The following is a 27,729-nucleotide window of genomic DNA, read 5'->3' as shown; positions in this document are numbered from 1 at the left end:
CTCTGTAACTTAGGCGCTGAAACCCAGGCAACATTCTAGTAAATCTCCTCTGTACTCTCTCTATTTTGTTGACATCGTTCCTATAATTCGGTGACCAGAACTGTACACAATACTCCAAATTCAGCCTTACCAATGCCTTGTACAATTTTAATATTACATCCCAACTCCTATACTCAATGCTCTGATTTCTTCCATGGCCTTCTGTCCTCTCTTATCAGACTCAATGTTCTTCAGCCCTGCAGCCCTTCCACCTATCAACTTCCCAGCTCTTTTCTCACCTGGTGTTTCTCTCTCCCTTCCCTCCACCTTTTAAATCTACTCCTCATCTTTTTTCTCTCCAGTTCTGACCATAAGACCATAAGACAAAGGAGCAGAAGTCGGCCATTCAGCCCATCGAGTCTGCTCTGCCATTTCATCACGAGCTGATCCAATCTCCCCTTTAGTCCCATTCCCCCGGCTTCTCACCATAACCTTTGATGCCCTGACGACTCAGATACCTATCAATCTCTGCCTTAAATACACCCAGTGACTTGGCCTCCACTGCCACCCGTGGCAACAAATTCCATAGATTCACCACCCTCTGGCTAAAAAAATTTCTTCGCATCTCTGTTCTGAATGGGCGCCCTGCAATCCTCAAGTCATCTCCTCTCGTACTAGACTCCCCCACCATGGGAAACAACTTTGCCAAATCTACTCTGTCCACGCCTTTCAACATTTGAAATATATCTATGAGGTCCCCCCTCATTCTTCTAAACTCCAAGGAGTACAGTCCAAGAGCGGTCAAACGTTCCTCATATGTTAACCCTCTCATTCCTGGAATCATTCTAGTGAATCTTCTCTGAACCTTCTGCAATGTCAGCACATTCTTCCTTAAATAAGGAGCCCAAAACTGCACGAAGTATTCCAAGTGAGGTCTTACCAGTGCCTTATAGAGCCTCAACATCACATCCCTGCTCCTATACTCTATTCCTCTAGAAATGAATGCCAACATTGTATTCGCCTTCTTCACCACTGACTGAACCTGGAGGTTAACCTTAAGGGTATCCTGCACGAGGACTCCCAAGTCCTGTTGCATCTCAGAACTTTGAATTCTCTCCCCATTTAAATAATTGTCTGCCTGTTTATTTCTTCTACCAAAGTGCATGACCGTACACTTTCCAACATTGTATTTCATTTTATGGAGCTTGGCGTTGTGGATACCGTGCTTCTGAATTTAAAAAAAATTTATATATCACAAGTTAAATGTAACTGTTTATCACAGATTAACTGTGATTAGACAAATAAAATTAAATGGAATAACTCTTTAAAAAGATATTTGAGCCAGAAACGCTACTGAATGTGGAGGGAACATCCTTCTTGTCTAATTTTTGCCCAGTCAAGAGTACAGATTGGAATGCCTATTTTTAAATAGAATCTAACAGCATATTAAATGAAAATTGTGTAATATAGACTAATTAACTTTCAGCAGAATTCTCAATGGATTGGGTAAACATTAAGAGAGATTTGATAGGGTTGTAGTGACAGTAATGTGTTTAAGTTTATTGTCGTAGGTATATCTCCCCAGGGTGTCAATGCTATGAAAATCAGCTTTTTGCAGCAACAGGACAGTACATTACAAACAGAACAAAGAAAAGTTATCATAGACTGGCTAACATAAACTACATGACAAAAGTAAACTAAAATAAACATAATGACATTAGCACAAAGTTGAGAGAAAAGGGTATATAGCCCAAGCTAGTGATAAAGAACCTGGTGGCAGTGGGGTGGAGTAGAACCTACTGTGAAGCAGCACCAAGGTGAGGGAATGGGCTAGACGGTGGGAGTCTTCGATGATGGATGTTGTCTTCCTCAGACATGGCGTTTTGTAGATACCCTCAATGATAGAATTGGCTGAGATTTCATGTGAGTTTTTTTTTTCACTCTCCCATAAAGCTACAACTGGTGAAGCACCCAGGTAACAGTTGTATGCACAGTCTCTCCAACTCAGCCAGTGAAGCTTGTATCTCCTCCAGAGTTGTGATAGGTCTCTTGGTGGTGTAGTTGCCTTGCACAGTCACTCAGTTTTTGAGGATGGCCTGCTTTAGGCAGATTTACAGCTGTGACATATTCTTGGCTTTTCTTGATGATTGACTTAACTGTATTCCAAGGGATATTCATTGACTTTGAAATTTTCTTGTATCCATCTCCTGACTTGTGCTTTTCAATAACCTTTTCGCAAAGTTGCTTGGAGTGTTCTTTTGTCTTCATGGTGTAGTTTTTGCCAGGATACTGACTCTCCAGCAGTTGGACCTTCCAGATACAGGTGTATTTTTCTACAATGAATTGGAACACCTTGACTTCACACAGGTGATCCTCATGTAACTAATTATGTGATTTCTAAAACCAATTGGCTGCACCAGTGATGATTTGGTGTGTCATATTAAAAGGGGTGAATACTTATGTGATCAATTATTTTGTGTTTTATATTTGTAGTTAATTTAGATCAATTTGTAGAGATCTGTTTTCACTTTGACATAAAGAGTGTTTTTCTGTTGATCAATGTCAAAAAGCCAAATTAAATCCACTGTCATTCAATGTTGTAAAACAATAAAACATGAAAACTTCCAGGGGGTGAATACTTGTAAGTATTGTAGGTAACAACCAACACTGTGCTTTGACAGCTAGTCAGCCTACCTGATGGAATTGACTGAATAATCTTGCTAATGGAAGTTACAATCACTCAAATCCTATGAAAAGTTAAAGATATCATTTAAAGTTGCCAAAAATTATAAGAATAAACATTCAGAGAGACAAGAAAACAATGTGTAAATGAAGTCAATCAGTTCAAAACAAATTGAAGTTACTGGTAAATCAATAAAAGGGAGACTGCAAGAAGTTGGTACTACATGGAAGGGTTTTTGGGTCTGGTGAGGAGATGATTGTTACCAGCTACACACTGCCCTGAACCTGAGAACAGTTTGGGAACCAAGGGCTGAGATGAGCCACTATGTGCTTTCCCAAATCCCTGCTTAAAGGGTGGATTCAAAGACAGCCCATAAAGGATCTTGGAATGGGTGCAATGATTAGGTGACATTACCAGAGAGAATCAAGGCAAGGGTCGTGTCTGGGTATATTACAATGCATTGCTGGTGCAGTGAGGCAAATTGCATTGAAATAATAGGAAAAGGCAGTGAGATTATCTTGCCCGTCTTCCTCCCCAGCTTCTCTGCTACCTAGACTAATCGGATAGGGAAGTTTTATAAGAACATGGGCTAGAATTGCAGAAAATCGTGAACACAGCCCAGTCTATTGTGTAAAACAGCCTTCTGTCCACTGACTCTGTCTACATCTACACTTCTTGCTGCCTTGGAAAAGGAGACATTATTTGCAAGATCATTCCCATCCCAGACATTCTCTCTTCTCTCCTCTGATGTCAGACAGAAGATATGAAAGGCTGAAAAGACATAACACCAGGCAAAAGAACACCTTCTATCCACGATTATATGACTCTTGATGGAATTATAACATGATTTCTCATTCTGTCTTTGGTACTTATTTGTTTAACTGCTCTGCACTTTCTCCATAAGTGCATCACGATATACTGTATTTATTTTTCCTTTGTAATGCCTCTGTGTGGTTGGAATGACTGGATGGCATGCAAACAAACTGTATTTTGCTACCTGTGATGATAATTACCAATTACAATGAAACACAGGTGAGGTAGCACCCGCTGAGGTAGGCACCTCGGTTAGCATTGATAAGCTGTGCTGTATGTCTATTATTCTCCCAGTTCTGATGAAGAGACACAAACCTGAAAGATTAACCATGTTTCTCTCTCTACAGATGCTGCCCGACCTACTGAGAGCTCGTTGACTTCATTAACTTTGCCTCCAACTTTCACCCTGCCCTCAAATTTACCTGGTCCATTTCCGACACCTCCCTCCCCTTTCTTGATCTTTCTGTCTCCATCTCTGGAGACAGCTTATCTACTGATATCTACTATAAGCCTACAGACTTTCACAGCTACCTGGACTATTCCTCTTCCCACCCTGTCCCTTGCAAGAAGGCTATCCCCTTCTCACAATTCCTCCGTCTCTGCCGCATCTGCTCTCAGGATGAGGCTTTTCATTCCAGGACGAAGGAGAAGTCTTCCTTTTTTAAACAAAGGGGCTTCCCTTCTTCCACCGTCAACTCTGCTCTCAAACACATCTCTCCCATTTCCCGCACATTTGCCCTCACCCTATCCACCCACCACCCCACTCGGGACAGGGATCCCCTTGTCCTCACCTACCACAACACCAGCCTCCAGGTCCAACGTATAATTCTTCGTAACTTCCACCACCTCCAACGGGATCCCACTACCAAGCACATTTTTCCCTCACCCCCTCTTTCTGCTTTCCACAGGGATCAATCCCTACGCGACTCCCTTGTCCATTCATCCCCCCCAATCCCTTCCCACCGATCTCCCTCCTGGCACTTATCCTTGTAAGCGGAACAAGGGCTACACCTGCCCTTACACTTCCTCCCTCACCACCATTCAGGGCCCAGACAGTCCTTCCAGGTGAGGCGACACTTCACCTGTGAGTCGGCTGGTGTGGTATACTGTGTCCGGTACTCCCGGTGTGGCCTTTTATATATTGGTGAGACTCAACGCAGACTGGGAGACTGTTTCACTGAACACCTATGCTCGGTCCGCCAGAGAAAGCAGGATCTCCCAGTGGCCACACATTTTAATTCCACGTCCCATTCCCATTCTGATATGTCCATCCATGGCTTCCTCTACTGTCAAGATGAAGCCACATTCAGGTTGGAGGAACAACACCTTATATACTGGCTGGGTAGCCTCCAACCTGATGGCATGAACATTGACTTCTCTAAATTCTGTTAATGCCCCTCCTCTCCTTCTTACCTCATCCCTGATATATTTAGCATTTTCCCCCCTCCTTTTTTTTCCTTCTCTCTCTGCCCATCACTCTGCCTGTTCTCCATCATCCTCTGGTGCTCCCCTCCCCCTTTTTTCCTCCCTAGGCCTCCTGTCCCATGATCCTTTCCTTTCTCTAGCTCTGTATCCCTTTTGCCAATCACCTTTCTGGCTCTCAGTTTCACCCCACAACCTCCGGTCTTCTCCAACCATTTTGCATTTCCCCCTCCCCCTCCTACTTTCAAATCACTTACTATCTTTCATTTCAGTTAGTCCTGACGAAGGGTCTTGGCCCAAAATGTTGATAGTGCTTCTCCCTATAGATGCTGCCTGGCCTGCTGTGTTCCACCAGCATTTTGTGTGTGTTGCTGAGAGTTTGCAGAATTTTCTGTTTGCCTTCCATTCACTGCCGGGGTGGCCAGTTAATTGATCTCACCCTGTTGAAAAGGTAAATGGATTCACCTCCACCAGGTTCACTCCACCTCCTCCATTCTTTCGTGCCAAGCACAATACCACCTTACTCCATAATCTCATTGCAGTTTCAACAGCAATCTTCACCGGCAACTCCAGTTACCTGTCCATTGCCGATGCTTCCTTCAATCTGCCAGGCTGCCTCATGCATTTACACTCATGTCCTGGGAGTGTGTGAGGGGACGGTGCAGACGAGTGTTACTCTGTGTCTAACCCATGTCCTGGGAGAGTGTGAGGGGACGGTGCAGACGAGTGTTACTCTGTGTCTAACCCATGTCCTGGGAGAGTGTGAGAGGCCGGTGCAGACGAGTGTTACTCTGTGTCTAACCCATGTCCTGGGAGAGTGTGAGGGGACGGTGCAGACGAGTGTTACTCTGTGTCTAACCCGTGTCCTGGGAGAGTGTGAGGGGACGGTGCAGACGAGTGTTACTCTGTGTCTAACCCGTGTCTTGGGAGAGTGTGAGGGGACGGTGCAGACGAGTGTTACTCTGTGTCTAACCCGTGTCTTGGGAGAGTGTGAGGGGACGGTGCAGATGAGTGTTACTCTGTGTCTAACCCGTGTCCTGGGAGTGTGTGAGGGGACGGTGCAGACGAGTGTTACTCTGTGTCTAACCCGTGTCCTGGGAGTGTGTGAGGGGACGGTGCAGACGAGTGTTACTCTGTGTCTAACCCGTGTCCTGGGAGAGTGTGAGGGGACGGTGCAGACGAGTGTTACTCTGTGTCTAACCCGTGTCCTGGGAGAGTGTGAGGGGACGGTGCAGACGAGTGTTACTCTGTGTCTAACCCGTGTCCTGGGAGAGTGTGAGGGGACGGTGCAGACGAGTGTTAGTCTGTGTCTAACCCGTGTCCTGGGAGAGTGTGAGGGGACGGTGCAGACGAGTGTTAGTCTGTGTCTAACCCATGTCCTGGGAGAGTGTGAGGGGACGGTGCAGACGAGTGTTAGTCTGTGTCTAACCCGTGTCCTGGGAGAGTGTGAGGGGACGGTGCAGACGAGTGTTACTCTGTGTCTAACCCATGTCCTGGGAGAGTGTGGGGACGGTGCAGACGAGTGTTACTCTGTGTCTAACCCGTGTCCTGGGAGTGTGTGAGGGGACGGTGCAGACGAGTGTTACTCTGTGTCTAACCCTTGTCCTGGGAGTGTGTGAGGGGCCGGTGCAGACGAGTGTTACTCTGTGTCTAACCCGTGTCCTGGGAGTGTGTGAGGGGACGGTGCAGACTAGTGTTACTCTGTGTCTAACCCGTGTCCTGGGAGAGTGTGAGGGGACGGTGCAGACGAGAGTTACTCTGTGTCTAACCCGTGTCCTGGGAGTGTGTGAGGGGACGGTGCAGACTAGTGTTACTCTGTGTCTAACCCGTGTCCTGGGAGAGTGTGAGGGGACGGTGCAGACGAGTGTTACTCTGTGTCAAACCCGTGTCCTGGGAGAGTGTGTGGGGACGGTGCAGACGAGTGTTACTCTGTGTCTAACCCATGTCCTGGGAGAGTGTGTGGGGACGGTGCAGACGAGTGTTACTCTGTGTCTAACCCATGTCCTGGGAGAGTGTGTGGGGACGGTGCAGACGAGTGTTACTCTGTGTCTAACCCATGTCCTGGGAGAGTGTGAGGGGACGGTGCAGACGAGTGTTACTCTGTGTCTAACCCATGTCCTGGGAGAGTGTGTGGGGACGGTGCAGACGAGTGTTACTCTGTGTCTAACCCTTGTCCTGGGAGTGTGTGAGGGGACGGTGCAGACGAGAGTTACTCTGTGTCTAACCCGTGTCCTGGGAGAGTGTGAGGGGACGGTGCAGACGAGTGTTACTCTGTGTCAAACCCGTGTCCTGGGAGAGTGTGTGGGGACGGTGCAGACGAGTGTTACTCTGTGTCTAACCCATGTCCTGGGAGAGTGTGTGGGGACGGTGCAGACGAGTGTTACTCTGTGTCTAACCCATGTCCTGGGAGAGTGTGAGGGGACGGTGCAGACGAGTGTTACTCTGTGTCTAACCCATGTCCTGGGAGTGTGTGAGGGGACGGTGCAGACGAGTGTTACTCTGTGTCTAACCCATGTCCTGGGAGTGTGTGAGAGGCCGGTGCAGACGAGTGTTACTCTGTGTCTAACCCATGTCCTGGGAGAGTGTGAGGGGACGGTGCAGACGAGTGTTACTCTGTGTCTAACCCGTGTCCTGGGAGTGTGTGAGGGGACGGTGCAGACGAGTGTTACTCTGTGTCTAACCCGTGTCCTGGGAGTGTGTGAGGGGACGGTGCAGATGAGTGTTACTCTGTGTCTAACCCATGTCCTGGGAGAGTGTGAGGGGACGGTGCAGACGAGTGTTACTCTGTGTCTAACCCGTGTCCTGGGTGTGTGTGAGGGGACGGTGCAGACGAGTGTTACTCTGCGTCTAACCCGTGTCCTGGGAGTGTGTGAGGGGACGGTGCAGACGAGTGTTACTCTGTGTCTAACCCATGTCCTGGGAGAGTGTGAGAGGCCGGTGCAGACGAGTGTTACTCTGTGTCTAACCCATGTCCTGGGAGAGTGTGAGGGGACGGTGCAGACGAGAGTTACTCTGTGTCTAACCCTTGTCCTGGGAGAGTGTGTGGGGACGGTGCAGACGAGTGTTACTCTGTGTCTAACCCTTGTCCTGGGAGTGTGTGAGGGGACGGTGCAGACGAGTGTTACTCTGTGTCTAACCCGTGTCCTGGGAGTGTGTGAGGGGACGGTGCAGACGAGTGTTACTCTGTGTCTAACCCATGTCCTGGGAGTGTGTGAGGGGACGGTGCAGACGAGTGTTACTCTGTGTCTAACCCTTGTCCTGGGAGTGTGTGGGGACGGTGCAGACGAGTGTTACTCTGTGTCTAACCCGTGTCCTGGGAGTGTGTGAGGGGACGGTGCAGACGAGTGTTACTCTGTGTCTAACCCTTGTCCTGGGAGTGTGTGAGGGGCCGGTGCAGACGAGTGTTACTCTGTGTCTAACCCGTGTCCTGGGAGTGTGTGAGGGGACGGTGCAGACGAGTGTTACTCTGTGTCTAACCCTTGTCCTGGGAGAGTGTGAGGGGACGGTGCAGACGAGTGTTACTCTGTGTCTAACCCGTGTCCTGGGAGAGTGTGAGGGGACGGTGCAGACTAGTGTTACTCTGTGTCTAACCCGTGTCCTGGGAGAGTGTGAGGGGACGGTGCAGACGAGTGTTACTCTGTGTCAAACCCGTGTCCTGGGAGAGTGTGAGGGGACGGTGCAGACGAGTGTTACTCTGTGTCTAACCCATGTCCTGGGAGTGTGTGAGAGGCCGGTGCAGACGAGTGTTACTCTGTGTCTAACCCATGTCCTGGGAGAGTGTGAGGGGACGGTGCAGACGAGTGTTACTCTGTGTCTAATCCATGTCCTGGGAGTGTGTGAGGGGACGGTGCAGACGAGAGTTACTCTGTGTCTAACCCGTGTCCTGGGAGTGTGTGAGGGGACGGTGCAGACGAGAGTTACTCTGTGTCTAACCCGTGTCCTGGGTGTGTGTGAGGGGACGGTGCAGACGAGTGTTACTCTGTGTCTAACCCGTGTCCTGGGAGAGTGTGAGGGGACGGTGCAGACGAGTGTTACTCTGCGTCTAACCCATGTCCTGGGAGAGTGTGAGGGGACGGTGCAGACGAGTGTTACTCTGTGTCTAACCCTTGTCCTGGGAGAGTGTGAGAGGCCGGTGCAGACGAGTGTTACTCTGTGTCTAACCCATGTCCTGGGAGAGTGTGAGGGGACGGTGCAGACGAGAGTTACTCTGTGTCTAACCCGTGTCCTGGGAGAGTGTGAGGGGACGGTGCAGATGAGTGTTACTCTGTGTCTAACCCGTGTCCTGGGAGAGTGTGTGGGGACGGTGCAGACGAGTGTTACTCTGTGTCTAACCCATGTCCTGGGAGAGTGTGAGGGGACGGTGCAGACGAGAGTTACTCTGTGTCTAACCCATGTCCTGGGAGAGTGTGAGGGGACGGTGCAGACGAGTGTTACTCTGTGTCTAACCCATGTCCTGGGAGAGTGTGAGGGGACGGTGCAGACGAGTGTTACTCTGTGTCTAACCCGTGTCCTGGGAGAGTGTGAGGGGACGGTGCAGACGAGAGTTACTCTGTGTCTAACCCATGTCCTGGGAGAGTGTGAGAGGCCGGTGCAGACGAGTGTTACTCTGTGTCTAACCCATGTCCTGGGAGTGTGTGAGGGGACGGTGCAGACGAGTGTTACTCTGTGTCTAACCCGTGTCCTGGGAGAGTGTGAGGGGACGGTGCAGACGAGTGTTACTCTGTGTCTAACCCGTGTCCTGGGAGAGTGTGAGGGGACGGTGCAGACGAGAGTTACTCTGTGTCTAACCCATGTCCTGGGAGAGTGTGAGAGGCCGGTGCAGACGAGTGTTACTCTGTGTCTAACCCATGTCCTGGGAGAGTGTGAGGGGACGGTGCAGACGAGTGTTACTCTGTGTCAAACCCGTGTCCTGGGAGAGTGTGTGGGGACGGTGCAGACGAGTGTTACTCTGTGTCTAACCCATGTCCTGGGAGAGTGTGTGGGGACGGTGCAGACTAGTGTTACTCTGTGTTTAACCCGTGTCCTGGGAGAGTGTGAGGGGACGGTGCAGACGAGTGTTACTCTGTGTCAAACCCATGTCCTGGGAGAGTGTGAGGGGACGGTGCAGACGAGTGTTACTCTGTGTCTAACCCATGTCCTGGGAGAGTGTGAGGGGACGGTGCAGACGAGTGTTACTCTGTGTCTAATCCGTGTCCTGGGAGTGTGTGAGGGGACGGTGCAGACGAGAGTTACTCTGTGTCTAACCCGTGTCCTGGGTGTGTGTGAGGGGACGGTGCAGACGAGTGTTACTCTGTGTCTAACCCGTGTCCTGGGAGAGTGTGAGGGGACGGTGCAGACGAGTGTTACTCTGTGTCTAACCCGTGTCCTGGGAGAGTGTGAGGGGACGGTGCAGGCGAGTGTTACTCTGCGTCTAACCCGTGTCCTGGGAGAGTGTGAGGGGACGGTGCAGACGAGTGTTACTCTGCGTCTAACCCGTGTCCTGGGAGTGTGTGAGGGGACGGTGCAGACGAGTGTTACTCTGCGTCTAACCCGTGTCCTGGGAGTGTGTGAGGGGACGGTGCAGACGAGAGTTACTCTGTGTCTAACCCGTGTCCTGGGAGAGTGTGAGGGGACGGTGCAGACGAGTGTTACTCTGTGTCTAACCCGTGTCCTGGGAGTGTGTGAGGGGACGGTGCAGACGAGTGTTACTCTGTGTCTAACCCATGTCCTGGGAGAGTGTGAGAGGCCGGTGCAGACGAGTGTTACTCTGTGTCTAACCCATGTCCTGGGAGAGTGTGAGAGGCCGGTGCAGACGAGTGTTACTCTGTGTCTAACCCATGTCCTGGGAGAGTGTGAGGGGACGGTGCAGACGAGTGTTACTCTGTGTCTAACCCATGTCCTGGGAGTGTGTGAGGGGACGGTGCAGACGAGTGTTACTCTGTGTCTAATCCGTGTCCTGGGAGAGTGTGTGGGGACGGTGCAGACGAGTGTTACTCTGTGTCTAACCCATGTCCTGGGAGAGTGTGTGGGGACGGTGCAGACGAGTGTTACTCTGTGTCTAATCCGTGTCCTGGGAGTGTGTGAGAGGACGGTGCAGACGAGTGTTACTCTGTGTCAAACCCATGTCCTGGGAGAGTGTGAGAGGCCGGTGCAGACGAGTGTTACTCTGCGTCTAACCCGTGTCCTGGGAGAGTGTGAGGGGACGGTGCAGACGAGTGTTACTCTGTGTCTAACCCATGTCCTGGGAGAGTGTGTGGGGACGGTGCAGACGAGTGTTACTCTGTGTCTAACCCATGTCCTGGGAGAGTGTGAGGGGACGGTGCAGACGAGTGTTACTCTGTGTCTAACCCGTGTCCTGGGAGAGTGTGAGGGGACGGTGCAGACGAGTGTTACTCTGTGTCTAACCCGTGTCCTGGGAGAGTGTGAGGGGACGGTGCAGACGAGTGTTACTCTGTGTCTAACCCGTGTCCTGGGAGAGTGTGTGGGGACGGTGCAGACGAGTGTTACTCTGCGTCTAACCCATGTCCTGGGAGAGTGTGAGGGGACGGTGCAGACGAGTGTTACTCTGTGTCTAACCCGTGTCCTGGGAGTGTGTGAGGGGACGGTGCAGACGAGTGTTACTCTGTGTCTAATCCGTGTCCTGGGAGTGTGTGAGGGGACGGTGCAGACGAGTGTTACTCTGTGTCTAACCCGTGTCCTGGGAGAGTGTGAGGGGACGGTGCAGACGAGTGTTACTCTGCGTCTAACCCGTGTCCTGGGAGAGTGTGAGGGGACGGTGCAGACGAGTGTTACTCTGTGTCTAACCCGTGTCCTGGGAGTTTGTGAGGGGACGGTGACCATAGAGGAACTATTGCCCTGTTGTTAGCCTGTGCCCTGGGCATATGGAAAGGGACCGTGCAGATGACAGTTACTCATGCTGAATCACCCAAGACTGGGCATTCCACTTAAGCCCAATGCTCACTCAGAGCTCTTCCTGCTGAAATCTTGGTGAAATTTCCCCTTGACACCCTGAAGCTTAAATCTGGTTGTTGTAGATCTACAAATGTTTTGATCCAGTCCACATGAGCTAAGCTTTTATGTGGTTTGTAAAAAAAGTAAGTAATATGGTCACTTAGTAGTTGGCGCTACTGCCTAGTGTTAGTGCTCCACAGACTCAGTCCTGATCTTGGGTGCTGTCCGTGTGGAGTTTGCAGGTTCTTCCTGTGACTGCGTAGATTTCCTCTGGTGTTCCCGTTTCCTCTCATGTCCAAATGATGGGTTGGTGGGTAACTGGCTACTGTTACAGTAGTTACCAACATGTCATTAAGCATGAGCATCTGTAAATTACAATAACTACCTGCTGTAATTTACTCCCTCTCTGTAGATTAATGGTGACAAAGAACTATAATGGAGCCTAATAAGCATGCAAAGAAGAGGACATATCTAGGTAAGAGCGGATCTTCAAGGATCAGTAGCATTGGATTCCAGGCTGTAAAGAATGTCCAGCATCTGTTTACGATTTTCCGAGGCTGAGATTACCCGGCCAGCTGGGTGGATGATACAACCTCTTGCTGCAGAGTTTTCTTTTCATTCCATCGGATTATGTCTCTACCAGCTGCAGGGCAGTGTGTTTAATCATCAGAGCTGCCTTGCAGGGAATAACAAAGGCATCATTTACTGGAAAATTGATACAGCGTTGGACCGGGTTGAAAATTACAGCCTCAGCAGAGAACATTACTCTTCATTTTCATGCCTCGCGTGCTAAGCAATCAGTTCCTCACTATCCGCTGCAGCTTGGCCGCCTCTGGCCTTCTCTGCTTAATGGAGGTTTTCATTTGACAATAGACAGAGGTGCAGCCGGTAGACTGCTGTGTCACAGACCCTGCATCCCTGTCGCTCTCTCCGTGGAGTCCACGTGTTCACCCTGTGACCACGTGGGTTTACCCTCAGAGCTCTGCTTTCCTCCCACTTCCCCAGGGCATGGAAGACTGGCTTGAAAGGGTATTGATGGTGAGCACAATCTTGGAGGGATCAAGGCCCTGTGCTTTATTTTATTTTTATAGAGATGCAGCACAGAATAGGTCCTTCTGGCCCTTGGAGCTGTGTAGCCCAGCTGTCACCCAATTTAATCCTAACCTAGCCTAATCACAGGACAGTTTACAATGACCAATTCACCTACCAACCGGTACGTCTTTGGACTGTGGGAGGAAACGGGGGCACCCAGAGGAAACCAACAAGGTCATGGAGAGAACGTACAAACTCCTTACAGGTGGCAGTGGGAAATGAACCCAGGTCACTGCTGCTTTAAAGCATTGTGCTAACCACTATACTACGGCTGCCCTGCCTGACTCTATGAGGTGCAGTTAGGTTATTAACTTGTCCCTGATGTAGATGGGCAGCAGGGGAATGGGGAAGACTGAAAGCTCGCCAGGAGGCAAGAGGAAAAGCTCATGTCGATGGAACTGCGAAGGCTGGCGTGGACTCTGTGGGCTGAAGAGCCTGTTCCCATGCCGTATGACACCAAGAGTGACCACTGCTGTGCTTTTCATACACTGACCCTGTTGGAGGTCAACAGTCAAAGTTCAGTTCTGCGGATGTTGCAGACTTGAACCAAAAGTGGGAAAGCAGGAGCGAGCAGAAAGAAAAGTTTGAGTTTAAGGTGAGTTAATAAAGAACGGGAGAATGTTAAGTGACAGGATTTGTAGTTGCAGTGTAAGAATCGGTGAATAGAAGTCTCTCCTTGTCCTGCTATAAACATTGGCACGACCTCTCTGTTATACAATGCCTGGAGCTCTCATATTTCACTCCTTTGGGTTCTAATTTTTCCACATTCTTCTGGCAGGTGTGGAAATAATCAGGAAAGCAAATTTGATCTCCATCATCTGACAAAAGGAGCTGAAAGCCATGCGGTTCTAACCTATGCCGGATGGAATAAACACAAAATGGAGCCTGTGCATTTTTCTGCAGACATTTTATGGGTTTGCTGATAACTATTCCGTGTCTGTTTTTTCCAGAAGAAGCAAATTATCCCTCTACTCAGATACCATGTGACATTGTATAGCAATAAGGATATTTTGAGAGATCTAATTGTGTGAAACTGTGAAGGTGAGATCCTGTTAAAATATACTGTGGCTATTTGACCTGGGCAGGCATCACCCTAGGCTGTTCTAACTTGTTATCAGATTTCAATTTGCTGCCAGAACTAGTAGAACAGCCAAATATGAGAATGACTGACCGGTCCTCCAGTTTACAGGGAACTGTCTCTTCTTAATGGGAAGATGAAGGAAGTAATCTGAGTCACTACAAAAGAATGACTAGAGCAAGCCATGACTTTTTGGCAGTTAAGCTGAAGGCCTAGTGAGAAAGGAATGGGGGGGGTGGGTGGGGGGTGCTGGAAATCTTTGGCAGCTCAGCCAGGACGTGTAGAGAGAGAAGCAGAGTCAAGTTGCCAGGACTTGCTCCAAGTGCCCAGCGGAAAGGCAACTGGGGGAGAAGCTGTGGAGTTCAGTCCTACAGTCAACCCAGAGGATCCAGATGCAGTATAGAAAAAGTATTTGACCTGATACGTGTAGTCAAGGTCAACGAAAATATCCAGAAATACCAAATCTGGCCACATTTAAGTACAACATCTCATTCTGTCTGAGTTGGTCAATTTCAAAAAATGCACAGCTCCTCCACCTCTTTTCCTCTCCTTCTGATCTAACCAGGCTCTTTTACTCTGCCCCCTCCTTCCAACCCCCACTCCCTGTTACACAGCCTTCTTCCCCTCCCCCACCTGCTTCCATCTGACCGTCACCCCCTTAACCTACTGGGACCCACCCGTCGGTTCGGTCTGACCGTCACCCCCTTAACCCACTGGGGCCTACCCACCGGTTCCGTCTGACCGTCACCCCCTTCACCCACTGGGACCCACCCGCCGGTTCCGTCTGACCGTCACCCACTTCACCCACTGGGACCCACCCGCCGGTTCCGTCTGACCGTCACCCCCCTAACCCACTGGGACCCACCCGCCGGTTCCGTCTGACCGTCACCCCCTTAACCCACTGGGGCCTACCCACCGGTTCCGTCTGACCGTCACCCCCTTCACCCACTGGGACCCACCCGCCGGTTCCGTCTGACCGTCACCCACTTCACCCACTGGGACCCACCCGCCGGTTCCGTCTGACCGTCACCCCCCTAACCCACTGGGACCCACCCGCCGGTTCCGTCTGACCGTCACCCCCCTAACCCACTGGGACCCACCCGCCGGTTCCGTCTGACCGTCACCCCCTTCACCCACTGGGACCCACCCGCCGGTTCCATCTGACCGTCACCCCTTCACCCACTGGGACCCACCCGCCGGTTCCGTCTGACCGTCACCCCCTTCACCCACTGGGACCCACCCGCCGGTTCCGTCTGACCGTCACCCCCTTCACCCACTGGGACCCACCCGCCGGTTCCGTCTGACCGTCACCCCCTTCACCCACTGGGACCCACCCGCCGGTTCCGTCTGACCGTCACCCCCTTCACCCACTGGGACCCACCCGCCGGTTCCGTCTGACCGTCACCCCCCTAACCCACTGGGACCCACCCGCCGGTTCCGTCTGACCGTCACCCCCCTTAACCCACTGGGGCCTACCCACCGGTTCCGTCTGACCGTCACCCCCTTCACCCACTGGGACCCACCCGCCGGTTCCGTCTGACCGTCACCCACTTCACCCACTGGGACCCACCCGCCGGTTCCGTCTGACCGTCACCCCCCTAACCCACTGGGACCCACCCGCCGGTTCCGTCTGACCGTCACCCCTTCACCCACTGGGACCCACCCGCCGGTTCCATCTGACCGTCACCCCTTCACCCACTGGGACCCACCCGCCGGTTCCGTCTGACCGTCACCCCCTTCACCCACTGGGACCCACCCGCCGGTTCCGTCTGACCGTCACCCCCTTCACCCACTGGGACCCACCCACCTGTTCCGTCTGACCGTCACCCCCCTTAACCCACTGGGGCCCACCCGCCGGTTCCGTCTGACCGTCACCCCCTTCACCTACTGGGACCCACCCGCCGGTTCCGTCTGACCGTCATCCCCTTCACCCACTGGGGCCCACCCGCCGGTTCCGTCTGACCGTCACCCCCTTCACCTACTGGGACCCACCCACCGGTTCCGTCTGACCGTCACCCCCTTCACCTACTGGGACCCACCCACCGGTTCCGTCTGACCGTCACCCCCTTAACCTACTGGGACCCACCCCCCGGTTCCGTCTGACCGTCACCCCCTTCACCCACTGGGACCCACCCACCGGTTCCGTCTGACCGTCACCCCCTTAACCCACTGGGACCCACCCGCCGGTTCCGTCTGACCGTCACCCCCTTAACCCACTGGGACCCACCCACCGGTTCCGTCTGACCCTCACCCCCTTCACCCACTGGGACCCACCCGCCGATTCCGTCTGACGGTCACCCCCTTAACCCACTGGGACCCACCCGCCGGTTCCGTCTGACCATCACCCCCTTCACCCACTGGGACCCACCCGCCGGTTCCGTCTGACCGTCACCCCCTTAACCCACTGGGACCCACCCACCGGTTCCGTCTGACCGTCACCCCCCTTAACCCACTGGGACCCACCCGCCGGTTCCGTCTGACCGTCACCCCCTTAACCCACTGGGACCCACCCACCGGTTCCGTCTGACCCTCACCCCCTTCACCCACTGGGACCCACCCGCCGGTTCCGTCTGACCGTCACCCACTTCACCCACTGGGACCCACCCGCCGGTTCCGTCTGACCGTCACCCCCCTAACCCACTGGGACCCACCCGCCGGTTCCGTCTGACCATCACCCCCTTCACCCACTGGGACCCACCCGCCGGTTCCGTCTGACCGTCACCCCCTTAACCCACTGGGACCCACCCACCGGTTCCGTCTGACCGTCACCCCCCTTAACCCACTGGGACCCACCCGCCGGTTCCGTCTGACCGTCACCCCCCTTAACCCACTGGGACCCACCCACCGGTTCCGTCTGACCCTCACCCCCTTCACCCACTGGGACCCACCCGCCGGTTCTGTCTGACCGTCACCCCCTTCACCCACTGGGACCCACCCACCGGTTCCGTCTGACCGTCACCCCCTTAACCCACTGGGACCCACCCGCCGGTTCCGTCTGACCGTCACCCCCCTTAACCCACTGGGACCCACCCACCGGTTCCGTCTGACCCTCACCCCCTTCACCCACTGGGACCCACCCGCCGATTCCGTCTGACGGTCACCCCCTTAACCCACTGGGACCCACCCGCCGGTTCCGTCTGACCATCACCCCCTTCACCCACTGGGACCCACCCGCCGGTTCCGTCTGACCGTCACCCCCTTAACCCACTGGGACCCACCCACCGGTTCCGTCTGACCGTCACCCCCTTAACCCACTGGGACCCACCCGCCGGTTCCGTCTGACCGTCACCCCCTTAACCCACTGGGACCCACCCACCGGTTCCGTCTGACCCTCACCCCCTTCACCCACTGGGACCCACCCGCCGGTTCTGTCTGACCGTCACCCCCTTAACCCACTGGGACCCACCCACTGGTTTCATCCCTCTCTTATGTAGTTCCACTTATCACCTTCCTTTATGGCCAGATTCTAGCATTTGCAAGCTTCTCGGTTCTTCACATTTCTCCTTCCAGCCTCTGTCTTCACACTCACTCTCCCAAATTGGCTCTGCTATACACCCCTCCTCATTTTATTCTCTTCTACCTATTCTGTCTCTACATATCAGCCACCAGTCGCTGCCTCCCGGCTCCATTCCTCCCCTCCAGCCACCTGGCCATTGTCACTTCGTCTCCTGAATCTGCCTATCGTGATCCATCCGCTATCACAGCTCTTCACTCTGGTTATTTCCACGTTACACACTCGGTTTCGATGCACAGTCTCAAGCCAAAGCATCGGGCTGCACAGATGCAGACTGACTTGTGGTCCCACTGTTGTGTCTGCACCATATCCTGCCCATTGTATTACTGTTGTGTGCCGCTCACTGCCAGGAATCTATCAATCAGAGCTCCGATTTGCCTTTCGTCATCTCATATTCATGCATTCACTTCTATTTCTTCCTACGCACTTCTGCAGTTCCGCAGAAATCTTAAAAGCACTGGCATTGACTCAGAGTAATGCTCACCAAATAGCAGCTAACTTGCAAAAGCTTGCTGATTCCTGTAAATAAGGCAGATGGTTGGGTTGTTGATGCAGGAGTTTAGGGATAGTCGTTCTTCCTGTTGGGCATGGAGCACAGTCAGGCATCATGTTACCTGCTTTATCAGGCAGGACAGGAGTCACTGCCGTGACATAACCAATATGATGGCTGCCAAGGCTGATCCATGTGGATTGCACACCAAGCTGGCGACCCAAGGCCAGATTCTGTGAGGAGCTGTTGTTTATACTTAAACTACGAGCTGTAAGTTGGATGGTTCTACACCAGGAATTGTGTTGATTTCACACTCATCTGTAATTAACTTTCTGTAATAGAGAGACCCAGCACAGATTCAGCCCACCATGTCCTCACTGACGATCATTTACACTCACCCCACATAATTTCCATTATCTCAACCCCTCCCCTCCATTTTCATTGGCTCATACCAGATTCTACATGTAGGTTTTCACAAATAAAATGAAGTGAGGTATTTCATGTTTAATGAAACCTGTAACATGGTTTATTGAACTCCTAAACACAAAAAGGCAATAAAACTCTTTACACACTCATGTCATCATGTCAGACCAGCCTCTAAAAGCAAGACATCATCTCAATGTCAATGAATTACATTCATTTCCCCCAATGATGTTACCCAACACAGGCCACCCCACCCCCAGAATTCACTAAAGCCAGCACTGTGAGCCTGCCTGGACCTCAGACAAGCTGCCTGGCTCCGGCCTGGTGTCCATAGGTGCAGGAACAGCAGATGCCTCTGGCTCATCCAAAGGGGCCATGACACACTCATGGTCATGTTGTGACGGTGGGGCCATAGCAATGATAAAATTCTATTGTCCTCATTCTAAAACATGGAACAAGCCATTGTAAAGGGGCCTATTACGGTGCCCAAAGACGAAAAAGGCAGAATATTGGTGATCAGGAACCCAAGGGTGCTGTACGCCATAACGGGAGGCAGGAATAGCTGAAAAGGAATTACATTTACTGAGGAGGGTAGAACACTGTTGAGAGTCCGAACAGGCGGTCGTGGTGTCAGGAATGAAATCAGCTGGCACATGTAACAGTTGCCTGTATACCAACTCTGCCAAAGGCGACAGTAGGTCCTCTTTTGGAGCTGTTTTGAGGCTGAGTAGGACCCACTGGAGGGAATCATGCCAGCATTCATTGGTCAGGAAAGCCCTCTGAGCAGGCTTTAAGAAGCAGTGAAACCAGTTACTTCGGCCATTAGACTGCGGGTGGTACACCATGTGTGATATACCGCAGCCTAACACCTACGTTCTAGGCCATTGCACCCCAGGGGTCTGATAGGAATTGGGGTTCAGAGAAAATATCAGCCGCTTTCCCGAACATTATGTCAGCCTGCCACAGGCCCGTGACTGCTGTTCGGTAAGTATGGTAAGCCAGTAACTTGGTCAGCTGCCCTACGGCTTCAGTGGCTGGCCGTGAGAGGCAATCAGCTATGGCATTATTTTTCCCACTGCACACTCAGACTCCGATAGTCTAGAAGGCTGTAAAAGAGGTGTTGTCACTATCAGTATTTCTTGTGTTCGGACTCAGTACTCTCGCAGCTGTGGAATTGCTGAGCGACACTACCATGTATTAGAATTTGGCGTCATCGATGGTGATTTCTCACTGAGCAAACTGGACCTCAGCTTGTACAAACCAACCGACTGCATTTTGCTCCCAAAACTCCGGCAGCTTCAAAGCAACTGCATTGGCCAACACATTCAATAACTCTGGAGTTGTCCTATCACGTGGGGCTCACCAATGTAGGTTTTCGCCAATAAAACGAAGTGAGGTGTTTAATGAAACCCATAACACATGTTATTGAACTCCCAAAACCTAAAGAGAAAAGCATCCTAAAGATCTTTGCGTAATAACATCATCATGTCAGGCAGCCTCTTAGAGTGAAACCCCAGCTCAATGTTGATGGTTATGAATGTTGTACATTTCCCTCACCTACATTACCCTCCATTCTCACTTGCACACCAGGAAAATTTACGGTACCTGATTAACGCAGCGATCTGCGTGTGGTGGGAATCAACACAGGTTCATGGAGAAAGTGTAAACCACACAGACAGCAAGCAATGTCAGGACTGAACCTGACTGAGACAGCAGGTCGAGCCACCATGTCACCTATTGTTATCTTGCACCATCCTATCAGAATACCTGATTCTGGCAAACTGCAAGACAGACCACTGGAATTCATCATTCCCATACCAGGCCACTGAAAGAGTTCACCAACTGGACCTTACTCTGCTCCTTCCTCATGGACCTACTCCAGACCAGAGCACAAAAAAAACCAGCCCATCTTCCTACTAGATCTTATGCTAATAATTCAAAATCTACTTTTCATGATTACTGAGCATTCTGTCACTGGGGACAGCTCCTCATCATTCAGTCCATTTCAACCACCAACAATTTTGACCCTATTAAATTTTTCCTTCAAAAATAACAATTATTCTCTTGAGCCACTCCACTTGTCGAATATAAATCCCAAATGGCAAATTCCGTAGTTTAAAAAGGGTTCTAAGAGTAAACCTAGCAATAATAGGCCTGTCAGTGGTGGGTAAATTAATGGAAAGTATTCTTAGGTATATATAATTATCTGGATAGACAGGGTCTGATTAGAAACAGTCAACATGGATTTGTGCGTGGAAGGTCATGTTTGACAAATCTTATTGAATTTTTTGAAGAGGTTATGAGGAAAGTTGACAAGGGTAAAGCAGTGGATGTTGTCTATACGGACTTCAGTAAGGCCTTTGACAAGGTTCCACATGAAAGGTTAGTTAGGAAGGTTCAATCGTTAGGTATTAATATTTAAGTAGTAAAATGGATTCAGCAGTGGCTGGATGGGAGATGCCAGAGAGTAGTGGTGGATAACTGTTTGTCAGGTTGGAGGCCGGTGACTAGTGGTGTGCCTCAGGGATCCGTACTGGGTCCAATGTTGTTTGTCATATACATTAATGATCTGGATGATGGGGTGGTAAATTGGATTAGTAAGTATGCAGATGATACTAAGGTAGGTGGCGTTGTAGATAATGAAGTAGGTTTTCAAAGTTTGCAGAGAGATTTAGGCCAGTTAGAAGAGTGGGCTGAATGATGGCAGACGGAGTTTAATGCTGATAAGTGTGAGGTGCTACATTTTGGTAGGAATAATCCAAATAGGACATACATGGTAAATGGTAGGGCATTGAAGAATGCAGTGGAACAGAGTGATCTAGGAATAATGGTGCATAGTTCCCTGCAGGTGGAATCTCATGTGGATAGGGTGGTGAAGAAAGCTTTTGGTATGTTGGCCTTTATAAATCAGAGCATTGAGTATAGGAGTTGGGATGTACTGTTAAAATTTACAAGGCATTGGTAAGGCCGAATTTGGAGTATTGAGTTCTGGTCACCAAATTATAGGAAAGATGTCAACAAAATAGAGAGAGTACAGAGAAGATTTACTAGAATGTTACCTAGGTTTCAGTACCTAAGTTAGAGGGAAAGGTTGAACAGGTTAGGTCTTTATTCTGTGGAGCATAGAAGGTTGAGGGGGGACGATAGAGGTATTTAAAATTATGAGGGGGATAGATAGAGTTGACATGGATAGGCTTTTTCCATTAAGAGTAGGGGAGATTCAAACAAGAGGACATGAGTTGAGAGTTAGGGGGCAAAAGTTTAAGGGTAACACAAGGGGGAATTTCTTTAGTCAGAGAGTGGTAGCTGTGTGGAACGTGCTTCCAGTAGAAGTGGCAGAGGCAGGATTGGTGTTGTCATTTAAAGTAAAATTGGATAGGTATATGGACAGGAAAGGAATGGAGGTTATGGGCTGAGTGCTGGTCAGTGGGACTAGGTGAGAGTAAGCGTTCGGCATGGACTAGAAGGGCCAAGATGGCCTATTTCCATGCTGTAATTGTTATATGGTTATATAACTCTGAGAAGAATTCAACAGAAAGCAACTTAGTTTTGACAAGGGGTAGGAATTGTTGAAGATGGACACTGATACTTAAGGATGGGCGGCACAAAGGTGTATCTTGAGGATGATAATTCAGAGGAGGCTGTAGTTTCTACAGGGTCATTGAGAGAGGTTGTTGTGATTTATTCGGAGAGCATAGAACCACCATAAAGGATAATTGGTAATTGGCTTATTATTTTCACTCATGCTGAGAGACAGTGAAAACCTTTGTTATGTGCCATCTGATAGGAGAGACATTCAGTGTAACAGAATGCAGAACAGAGCGTCACGGTTACAGAAAAGTGCAGTGCAGGCAGACAAGGCCGTGATGAGATAGACTGAGTGATCAAGAGCTCATCTTTATTGCAGAAGAAGTCTGTTCAAGAGTCTTATAACAGCAGGATAGATGCTGTTCTAGAATTTTGTGGCTCAATCTTTTGCATATTTTGCCTGATGGAAGGTGAGGACAGGGGGAGGTTGGAGATTGGCCAGGGTAGGAGGTGTTCTTGATTGTGTTGGCTGCTTTCTTACGGTAGTGGGAGGTGCAGACAGTGTCAATGGAGAGTAGCTGGTTTTTGCTTGACTTAAACTAAGCCTCTCTGAAGGTGGTTTGCCATGATGGGCTACACCGAGTGTGACCTGCATGTTACACATGTTATGGGACTTCACTGTGCATCAACTGCATTAAGGACCTGTGCAGAAAGTCATTGACTTTGCAATCTATGAAGCAGGTTCTTGATTTAGAAAAAACACTTAGAAATTGAATTGAGTGGTCTGCTCAGACTTATGTTATACAATGGAGCCTCAAGAGGGATGAGTGAAATGGACCTCTACCTCAAGAACTTGTTTGTGTATGGAAAACCTTAGATCAGCTTGGTCTTTTCAACAAAGTTAAAATAGAAGAAAACGCCCCATTTATCTGGTGCCTTTCACAGCTTTGGCTTAATAAAGATCGTTTCTCTAAACAGTTATCACTGATGTGGTGTTGTGTAGGTTGCAGGCACAATTATATAACACAAACAGAAGAAAATCTGCCGATGCTGGAAATCCAAAATGCTGGAGGAACTCGGTAGGCCAGGCAGCATCTATGGAAAAGAGCACAGTAGACGTTTCAGCCTGAAACCTTTCATCAGGACTGGAAAAAAAGATGAGAAGTTAGAGCAGGAAAATGGGGGAGGGAGAGGAAGAAGTACAAAATGGTAGGAGGGGATGCGTGAAACTGGGTGAGGGGGAGGGGTGAAGTAAAGGGCTGGGAAGTTGATTGGTGAAATAGATAAATGGCTGGAGAAGGGGGAATCTGATTGGAGAGGACAGAAGGCCATGGAAGAAAGAGAAGGGGGAGGAGCAGCAGAGGGAGGTGATGGGCAGGTAAGGAGATAAGGTGAGAGAGGGAAACAGGAATGGGGAATGGTGAAGGAGAGGGGGGGAAGTGCAATTATCGGAAGTTTGAGAAGTTGATGTTCATGCCGTCAGGTTGGATACTACCCAGATGGAACATAACAATTACAGGACCATATTGCCTTTGGCCAGGACATGAGAAAAATTAAAATAAAAATATGCAGATGCTGCAAATCTGAATTGCAAACAGAAAATGCTGCAAATATTCAGCAGATCAGGCAGCATCCAGGGAAAAACATTTCATGTTTCAGGGTAAAAACATTCATCAGAACCAGGAAAGAAAAAAAAGAGTAATTTTTAAGGTGCAAGGAAAGCTGGGAGTGATGGATAGGACAAAAGGAATATTTTTAATGGAATAAGGTGAAGGTTGCCATGGGGATAAGCTATAGAGGTTCTTAGACAAATGGATTCATGGGGCAGTCAGCTGGTGATAGCCTGTCAAAGCTGGCAGATTGTTGAATTTTCATAATTTTCAAGGGCTTTAACAGTCTTCCAGCATCAGTTGCATCTTCCCCTTTTCTCCTTTACAGTGTTTTGAAAGGAATGTTCTCTTTATACATCCCCAATCTGCTCTACTGTCTTCACTGTCTACGTTACTCCCAGTCCTCTTCTCTTGCAGCTACAGGTATCCTTTCACCATCGCCTCTCCCGCCATCTGAGTGACCCGACATACCTTCCAGATGAGGCAGCAACTCAACTGTATCTCTTCTAATCACCTTTATTCTCTCTCCATTACTGCAGCCCAGCCCATAGCCCCACGACACTTTATAACTTAGAATTGCCCCCTGAACCTATTTGACAGTAGCTTTACTATTTACCCCCATGATAATGCCGGTCAGAGATGTGACATTTGTTCTATTAACCTTCTCCCAGCTTCTCTGCAGCTTAAAACCAGCTTGCTCCCTCACTCTCCCAGCTTCTCTGCAGCTTAAAACCAGCTTGCTCCCTCACTCTCCCAGCTTAAAACCAGCTTGCTCCCTCACTCTCCCAGCTTCTCTGCAGCTTAAAACCAGCTTGCTCCCTCACTCTCCCAGCTTAAAACCAGCTTGCTCCCTCACTCTCCCAGCTTAAAACCAGCTTGCTCCCTCACTCTCCCAGCTTCTCTGCAGCTTAAAACCAGCTTGCTCCCTCACTCTCCCAGCTTCTCTGCAGCTTAAAACCAGCTTGCTCCCTCACTCTCCCAGCTTCTCTGCAGCTTAAAACCAGCTTGCTCCCTCACTCTCCCAGCTTAAAACCAGCTTGCTCCCTCACTCTCCCAGCTTCTCTGCAGCTTAAAACCAGCTTGCTCCCTCACTCTCCCAGCTTAAAACCAGCTTGCTCCCTCACTCTCCCAGCTTCTCTGCAGCTTAAAACCAGCTTGCTCCCTCACTCTCCCAGCTTCTCTGCAGCTTAAAACCAGCTTGCTACCTCACTCTCCCAGCTTCTCTGCAGCTTAAAACCAGCTTGCTCCCTCACTCTCCCAGCTTAAAACCAGCTTGCTCCCTCACTCTCCCAGCTTAAAACCAGCTTGCTCCCTCACTCTCCCAGCTTCTCTGCAGCTTAAAACCAGCTTGCTCCCTCACTCTCCCAGCTTCTCTGCAGCTTAAAACCAGCTTGCTCCCTCACTCTCCCAGCTTAAAACCAGCTTGCTCCCTCACTCTCCCAGCTTCTCTGCAGCTTAAAACCAGCTTGCTCCCTCACTCTCCCAGCTTCTCTGCAGCTTAAAACCAGCTTGCTCCCTCACTCTCCCAGCTTCTCTGCAGCTTAAAACCAGCTTGCTCCCTCACTCTCCCAGCTTCTCTGCAGCTTAAAACCAGCTTGCTCCCTCACTCTCCCAGTTTCTCTGCAGCTTAAAACCAGCTTGCTCCCTCACTCTCCCAGCTTCTCTGCAGCTTAAAACCAGCTTGCTCCCTCACTCTCCCAGCTTCTCTGCAGCTTAAAACCAGCTTGCTCCCTCACTCTCCCAGCTTCTCTGCAGCTTAAAACCAGCTTGCTCCCTCACTCTCCCATCTTCTCTGCAGCTTAAAACCAGCTTGCTCCCTCACTCTCCCAGCTTCTCTGCAGCTTAAAACCAGCTTGCTCCCTCACTCTCCCAGCTTCTCTGCAGCTTAAAACCAGCTTGCTCCCTCACTCTCCCAGCTTCTCTGCAGCTTAAAACCAGCTTGCTCCCTCACTCTCCCAGCTTAAAACCAGCTTGCTCCCTCACTCTCCCAGCTTCTCTGCAGCTTAAAACCAGCTTGCTCCCTCACTCTCCCAGCTTAAAACCAGCTTGCTCCCTCACTCTCCCAGCTTCTCTGCAGCTTAAAACCAGCTTGCTCCCTCACTCTCCCAGCTTAAAACCAGCTTGCTCCCTCACTCTCCCAGCTTCTCTGCAGCTTAAAACCAGCTTGCTCCCTCACTCTCCCAGCTTCTCTGCAGCTTAAAACCAGCTTGCTCCCTCACTCTCCCAGCTTCTCTGCAGCTTAAAACCAGCTTGCTCCCTCACTCTCCCAGCTTCTCTGCAGCTTAAAACCAGCTTGCTCCCTCACTCTCCCAGCTTCTCTGCAGCTTAAAACCAGCTTGCTCCCTCACTCTCCCAGCTTCTCTGCAGCTTAAAACCAGCTTGCTCCCTCACTCTCCCAGCTTCTCTGCAGCTTAAAACCAGCTTGCTCCCTCACTCTCCCAGCTTAAAACCAGCTTGCTCCCTGTGGTGAACTAGATATACCTGTCTGACTGCTCCTGTGGCTCCTCCCAAGACCCTGCTGACTACCCCTGTGGCTCCTCCCACAGACCCCTGTATAAAGGCGACTGTGGCCTGCTGCTCTCCCTCATTTCCCCAGGATGTAGTGTTCTTCAGTCAATAAAAGCCGATATCTCACTTCCTAAGTCTCGGCGTGAGTTATTGATGGTGCATCAATTTTATTGACTGAAAGTTACAACATGGAAACCGCTTTACGCCCAGAACGCCTAGACTTGGACCCCCGAGACCCTGGAGCAGCTCTTGCCTTTGAACACTGGCTGGTGTGCTTCCAATCGTACTTAGAGGAGGTTCGTGCCACCGACTCGGCTGTTCGGCGCAAACTTCTCTTCTCGAGGGTCGCCCCAAAAGTTTATTCGTTCATCAGGGACATATCCACCTACGAGGAGGCGCTTGCCGCCCTCCAAAGACAGTACCTGCGGCCAGTAAATCCAGTTTATGCACGGCACCGCTTGGCAACGCGAAAACAGCGGCCTACGGAGTCGACTGCTGAATTTTTCCGCGAGTTACTGACCCTAGCGCGGGACTGTGACTGCAAAGCGCTCACAGCGGAACAGCATAAGGAACACTTGGTCCGAGACGCTTTTGTGACTGGGGTTCAGTCAGTGTGTATCCGCCAGCGGCTGCTGGAAAAAGCTGATCTTACCTTACGCTCCGCGATAGAGACGGCCGATTCGATAGAGGCTGCGCAACTGTACGCCGAAGAAGTCCAACCGAGCCATTCCCCGGTTCCGAGCGAATTCGCCAACGCCGCTGCCAGTCGCGGTATCTCAAACCCCACGAATTCGCCAGGTACGAAACTCTGTTACTTCTGTGGGCTTCGGAAACATGCTCGGGTAAGCTGTCCGGCGCGCGAAGCGACGTGTTCCAGCTGTGGGAAGAAGGGCCATTTCGCCAAGGTCTGTAAATCTAAACCGCGCCCGGGGTCGAGCAGCGCCGCGTCTGAGACCTGGGGGCCGCCATTTTGCATGACCGGATGTGGACAACCATCTTTGCCGGCGTCACCAGGCCCCGCCCCTACCTACCCGTGTGCGACCTGGGAGCCGCCATCTTGCATGCCCGGATGTGAGCGGCCATCTTTGCTGGCGTCACCAGGCCCCGCCCCCGACACGCCCCGTTCTACGCTGGCTTCCGTGACCCTCGATCAAAGCGCTCCGCACCAGCTCGCAAGGTCGATGATGGAGATCCTGGTGGAGGGGCACAGGACTAGCTGCCTGTTTGACACGGGCAGCACTGAGAGTTTTATTGACCCGGCCACAGTGAAACGCTGCGGACTCGTGACACGGCCGGTCCGTCGGAAGATCACCTTGGCTTCAGGGTCGCATTCCACAGACATCCGGGGGGGTTGTGTAGCGACATTGGTGGTGCAGGGCACAGAATATCGGAACTTTGCGTTCCTGGTCATGCCTCGACTGTGCGCACCTGTGCTATTGGGGCTGGACTTCCAGAGCCATCTCGAAAGTGTGACTATGGCATATGACGGGCCCCACCCGCCACTCACTGTCAGGAATCCTCAGTTTGGTGGGACTTCGCCATATACTCCGTTACCACACGCACATACACCCCGAACCCCACATCCCGCCCAGCACCATGTCGATAGCTGTGCTGCTGACACTATTTGCAACCTCTCCACCCTCAAGATCCCTCCCCCAT

This window comes from Hemitrygon akajei, chromosome 5 (genome assembly GCF_048418815.1).
Source record: "Hemitrygon akajei chromosome 5, sHemAka1.3, whole genome shotgun sequence".
NCBI classification, from domain to species: Eukaryota; Metazoa; Chordata; class Chondrichthyes; order Myliobatiformes; family Dasyatidae; genus Hemitrygon; species Hemitrygon akajei.
This window is presented reverse-complemented; position numbering follows the sequence as displayed.